We start from the raw sequence: 6,663 nt of genomic DNA, 5'->3' as shown, positions 1-6,663 counted from the left end.
GAGGCCACAACAGTGAGAGGCCTGCGTACCGCACAAAAAAAAAAAAAAAAAAGAGCTGTACTCAGCAATGCCTGCCTATTGTCCTGCACAGACGAATCTCTTTTTATACTTCACTTTGCTTTCTGAGACCAACTTATATTGAACTATTCCTATCTCCATGTCTTTGTTTATGCTGTTGCTCCACTTTGGAAGGTCCATCCATCCTCTCCTGCTCTGCTGAGTTAATTACTACTGATCCTTTAAGTTCCTATTCAAATCCCAAGCCTCCTGTAAAGCCTTCTTGGACATTTTCATCCTATGCTGACTGCTCCTTAAGCTAAATCCCTTAGAGTTACTATAATACACTTGGATGCTGGTTTCATATCAACCATTCCTGTCTCTAGCCATAAGCAGCTCAGCAAAGGAAGATATCTTTATGTTATACAATGTCTCAGTTCCTTGGTTGTAAATAATGTTGAGAAATTGATCTGACTTGAGGAGGACTTGCTTAATGATTGCCCCCAATTATTCACCAAGATGAGGGCGAACAATGCTTTTCCAGTGTTCATGCAGGTTAGAATAGAAGGCAAGGGCCTTTATTTAACGACCCTTAAAGGAATTTAAGGTAGATGGAATTTGCTGACAGAATTCTGTTTACGTGGTCAAATTTTCCAGTGGTGTTGGTACCTACTTTCCTTAAGAGGATGAAAAACAAGAAAGATTCTCTTGGGAATCAGGAGAAGTAATGAAATGCGCTGCAGCTGAGCCCTTTCTCTGCAAAATGGAGTTTATGCCATGGGGAAATGACACAACGATGGCTGAGCAATGATAGAAGTCCGTAATAATAACAACAACAACAATAAGATATATGTATTTTTTTTTAGGATGCATGTATTTTAAAACTACCATTTTGAAAAACAAACTCAGTCCTATAGCAATAAGAACTAAACTTTGACTTGGGGAAGCGGGGAGGGATATGTTGGGCTCCCAGTGAGGATGAGTATCCCTTTAGGAGATTTGATCAGAGAGAAAGACTGGCTACCTCCCAGGGGATGGTGATTCTAAAGTTAGGGGCAGGAGGAAGAATTGAGGAGCGGCAAGAACTAAACTAGGAGAATGTTTTGGGAAGATTGTAATTTCAAGAAGAATAGCTCACGGGAGTTGTGTATTGCCCTCCTGCAATTGTAGACATTTTTCACCTTATAATTCCCTGTTTAAACCTGGACAACTTTAATTTGGGATTAAAAATTTTGGGCTGAAATGCAGAGCAGAGTTCTAATGATGAAGGGCTGCAATTTACAGACCAATTAGAATGGCATTTGTTTTCACTCTGCAGCAACTTTTCTCCCCCCTCCCCAGTGCACCCCTCAATAATAGGAAAATAGATTCCTGGGTCCGAAGGTGGTTTTCTGGAGCTGACAGCTGCCATGTGCCCTGAGTTGGAAGGTGGGGGACAGGTTCTAGGCAGCTTCCAGAGAACCACCCCTCGCCTTCTGCCCAATCTGTCGAGCCACTCTCCCTGCAAAACAATGCCATTTAACTTCAAGCTCTGACACCTTGCCTATTTCTATTTCACAATAAATAAACCTACCCCCCCCTTATCTTGCCTCCCCCAGGTCAGGCATTCCTCAATTACAGTCTTAAACCTGACCAAGCAAGAACAAATGGTGACCTTAAGTTATATCTTAAAAAGTTCTGCCTCATATTGGGATGCAGAAAGAGTTTTTTTGGCATTCTCTTTGACAGGCTGCTTGTAGATAGAACAGTTTTCCATAAGGAATTGAAATCATCCATCAAATGTATTGTTTTATATGTAAGCCACTGGAGACCAATGAAAGCAGTTGGTAGAGCCCAAATACCATTACAAATAGATTTATCGTAGTGTGTTTTCTCCCACCTTTTTCTAGAAGTTATTACTTTAATCTTAAGAATTTATGTAAGTATGCTTGTGGCTTTTATATGGTTTATGCATTCACTTTGGAGACGTTTAGCTATTTACTGATGAGGCGTTTAAAACAGTGTTATCAAGGAAATAATTTTGGCTTTACATCATTTTTTTTTTATATTTGCCTCTGAATGCTACATGTAGACTAGCCAGTTGGCAATATAAAAGAGTTATTGTGGATGTCATGGAAACTTATCTTTCCAGTGCCCTTTAGTTTGGTGTGTTCACCTGCACCTCCAAAAAGCAAGCAGAGATAAGCATGCAGTATCCTTTTGCTGCCAAATTAGAAGAAAGCCCTGTGCCTTCCTTCCTGAACCATTTCAAAGAAAGAGAACATTAGACTTCAGAGCAATTAAACTCACTCTAGTTTACATTTGCTCAAAAATCTGGAAAAAAATTTTTGTTGGCCAGCCCCACAGTAACAGGGCTGTTTGAAAATCTAAAAAGAAAAATCTTGAATGATGTTCTTAGAAGATGAATCAAATGATCTTGTAAGACCTATTGCTCTCTCATTTATCATATTAATGCTCAAGTCAATCACATTTAGTTTAAAAAAATGGTCTTTGCATATTGTTATCTAGTATTTAACTTAATTTTTTTTTTCACGAATCCCTGTTTAATTTACCACCTTCCTCTTCACATATACACATTACGTGCTCATGCACTGTGGATTCAAATATTCTGCATAAGCTGACTTTGTGATTTGGTAGCCATATTGTTTTTACGTCCATTGACAGAAACTTGTCAATCATTTCCAGTGCAACATGTTCCAACCTACTTGTGTTGATATATGTGACGGTTTATCTAGTCCTATGACCCTCCCTTTCCTACTTTTTAAATAATTTTATCTTCTTGTGTGGTTCAGTTTCTACATCTGTACTTCTAAAACTTGATACTGATGGGGAACTTGACTATTTCTTTTGAACTTATTTTTGAGCAGTGATGGTGTTTATCTTAGTTGAGAGGAGTAGACACACCCTCAGGGAATGCAATGAGACCTGACTGCTGTGTCAAACTGGAAGTGTGGGCGTCGTCCTGCTAACAGTCACTGAGATGAAAACGCGGGTTAGCATTTCCTTAGAGCACATCAGGTCATGGAGAACAGTCAGAAGATTTCAAATCCCTCTGCATGAGTGTTGAGGTGGGACATCTCTGGGGATGAAGACCCTCTCCAGTTCAAATATTGTTTGGAAAGTGGGATGACGGAAGTCAATTTTTTAATTCCATTTAGGTCATCTTCCAGAAAAGAGAGGACTTTTTGCATGGTTTCTGAGATTTGGGTTTAAGATCTGTTCTGATTTGAGCAAATCCACCCAGCAGTGAATTACTTAAAAAGATTATTTTCAAAGCACAGTTTTACTACTTTGAAATACACCTAGTAATATCAACTAGTAGCCCTCAGGTTGAAGACCTCTTTTTTTTTTTTAATTTATTTATTTTACTTATTTTTTTTGGCCCGCATTGGGTCTTTGTTGCTGCGCGCGGGCTTTCTGTAGTGCGGTGAACGGGAGCTACTCTTCGTTGCGGTGTGTGGGCTTCTCATTGCGGTGGCTTCTCTTGTTGCGGAGCACGGGCTCTAGGCGGGTGGGCTTCAGTAGTTGCGGCACGCAGTCTCAGTAATTGTGGCTCATGGTCTCTAGAGCACAGGCTCAGTAGTTGTGGCACACGGGCTTAGTTGCTCCGCGGCATGTGGGATCTTCCCGGACCAGGGATCGAACCCGTGTCCCTTGCATTGGCAGGCAGATTCTCAACCACTGCGCCACCAGGGAAGCCCTGAAGACCTCTTTTAATGACTAGTTAAAGATCATCTGTAATTAACATACTAATTATTTTAGAACAGATGGATGTAGATATGTATGTCAGGTTTGTTCTAAACAGGTTAAGTATTCCCAACCTGATGTGTCTCATGCTATTAATTTGTTGAGTAAACACTGTTTTCATAGTCAAAAGATCAGTTTCATTCCAGCCTGATTATTCTAGCTATTTCAAATTAGTTTTGTTCAAATTAGTGAGATCTTATTAAATTAGAAAGGTGACCCAGATTAGAGATTATAGTCCTGTCATGAATGTCTCTGGGAGTGGAACTCTATCCAGTCTGTGAGCCCTTTTGTCCCTCAGCCCCACTCTGGGGTTCCTTGGAAGGCTTGCAAACTTCAGGGTTTTACTTGCCCCTTTGGTTTTCACTTTTGGCCACCAACTTGACTTCAGTGTATCTGTTCCCCTGGTTCTTTTCTGTCTCATTTAAACCTATTGCTTTGCCTGAAGCTTCAGTGCCTTTGTGTGTCTTAACTTCCACTGCAGTCACTTGTTTGAATCACTGATGCACTGGTGTGTTCTCCGCTTCCCTAGATTCTACTCTCAAGTCACACAGCTTCCCCAGTTGGGCAAGTTTCAGGAGAAACCTTTACCTCAGCTTTTCAGCTTGTCTCTGTCAATGGCTTTTCTATCCCCCTAGACTGATGGGAATTTTTGACTTGAAGGTCAGTACTGGGAGACATCTTTTTCTGCTTCAGGAGCTGGCTTTCTCCTAATGTAGATGGTTTTGTTTTTGGGGGGTTTTTTTGTTGTTTTTTTTTCTCTAATGGATCTCAGGTACATGGAATTGAATTAATCTTAACTCTTGGTTTATGATACACTATCATCAATTGGCCCATTCATGACATTTTTTACTATATGTGTGCATTTACATATTTTGAATAATTTAAGAATGAATCGGGCTTCCCTGGTGGCGCAGTGGTTGAGAGTCCGCCTGCCGATGCAGGGGACGCGGTCCGGGAATGGGACGCGGGTTCGTGCCCTGGTCCGGGAATGTCCCACATGCCGCGGAGCGGCTGGGCCCGTGAGTCATGGCCACTGAGCCTGCGCATCCGGAGCCTGTGCTCCGCAACTGGAGATGCCACAACGGTGAGAGGCCTGCGTACCGCAAAAAAAAAAAAAAAAAAAAGAATGAATCAACCTAGGAGCTAGAGAAGGAATAATAACCTATGCTTTTCTACATGGTCTTCTTCAAGATCATCATTATCTTGAATTTTGTATTTAATATGCCCTTCCATTTAAAGAAGCTTTTTAGCACACACATTTATGTACCTAAATAATGTATTGTTTACTATTGGCTATTTGACATTTTTATTTAAAAAAAAAGGATGTCATACAGGATTTTTTTTCTAGGATTTGCTTTTTTAACTCAACATTGTGATATAAAACTTAGGTTGATGCTTGTAGCTGCTGTTTGTTCATTTTCAATACTTTATAATATTCCATCATATTAAACTATATAACAGGTTATTTTCCAGAATAAGACTGCTCTGTTGTTTCAAGAATTATTGCATTTTTTGAACAGTGCTACATGCATCTCCTGGTGCACATGAACTAGAGTTTCTCTTGAAATAGATTGCTGAGCCTTTGGGTATGCGTACCTTCAACTTTACTAAAAAATTCCAAACTATTTTCTCCCCAGTTTTTTCAGTTTTACATTCCCACCAGCAAAGATAGGAGAGATTCTATGGATACTCCCCTTCTCCAACACTTTCTATTGTCAGACTTCTTAACTTCTAACAATTAAGTGGGTGTAACATGTTATCTCCTAGAGTCTTGATTTGAACTTCCCTGAATACTTAGGTGACTTTTCCAGAACTGCTATTCTACATTTCCTTTGCTTAGTAGCTCACTTTAAAGCTATATGTATTTTTTGTTTTTTTGTCTTTTTTGTTTTTTTGTAATGGACCATTTGCAATTTAGCAGTCAAGATATGATTGATTAGGATATGCTCTGAGGACAGAAGAAAAGTCATTCTTATAATGCAATAGAAAAAGCCTTGTCCTTGAAGCAGGAGACTCATCACATGATCCTGGCTCTGTCAGTGATTCACTGAGTGATTCAGATTAAGACACCATTTTTTTTGGTGTTTCCATTTCCTCATCTGTTAAGTGAGGGTGTGTATCACTAAGGATATGTTCTGGTCTAAGTTTTCAGCCTTCAGTAAATCATAGCTAGCATATTGATTCAGGTGTTTATCTTTAAAGCATTTACCATCCATTTTCTCATGTGATCTTTCCAACACCTGAGTGACATAGGCAGAGAAAAGGTGAAATAAAAGTCTACAAATTTTTGCAGAGGTCTACATGGTGTGTGGACACGGGGGAGACCAGGAAGTTCATCAAGCCCATAAACATCTCCCCTCTGGGCTGCCTCAGAACAGAAAATTCCACAACGACTGTTTCATTGCTAGAGTTCTTACAGGCCTGTGGGTTGGTTAGTCCTGTATTAAAATGCAAATGTCCCTGGAGGGGGTGGGGAGAACCTTTAAACTCATTAACACCGAAATCTTCCACAGGGATTAATTGATCAGATCCTTTCCCCTCAAACACCTGGTGGGAAAGCAAGCCTGTGGGAATGGACACCTGGCTGATGTGGGGAAGCCCTAAAAGGGAGAAGAATGGTTGTATAGAGAAGTAGAGATGTACCTAGAAAGCCAACCAGGACTTCCTAGGGTTTGGCCACTTGCTACGCCCCCGGGCTCTTCTCTACCCAGACCCTCAGCATCAAACTGGTCAAACACAAGGGGTTACCGCTGCATCTTCGGAGGGCAGCATTCTCTAGGAACTAACTGGAATAAAATGTGCAGAAAGGCTGCCAACCAGGAGCGACCTCTCCTGAGGCTGCAAATCATGGCTGAGAGCCAGCCTCCCGGCTCTCTACCCTTTATACTAGATGCCTTTGAGCAGAGCTTTCTCACCCCG

Source organism: Physeter macrocephalus, chromosome 20 (assembly GCF_002837175.3).
Source record: "Physeter macrocephalus isolate SW-GA chromosome 20, ASM283717v5, whole genome shotgun sequence".
Classification (NCBI taxonomy): Eukaryota; Metazoa; Chordata; class Mammalia; order Artiodactyla; family Physeteridae; genus Physeter; species Physeter macrocephalus.
The sequence above is the reverse complement of the archived record's forward strand: the minus strand, read 5'-3'. Positions refer to the sequence as shown.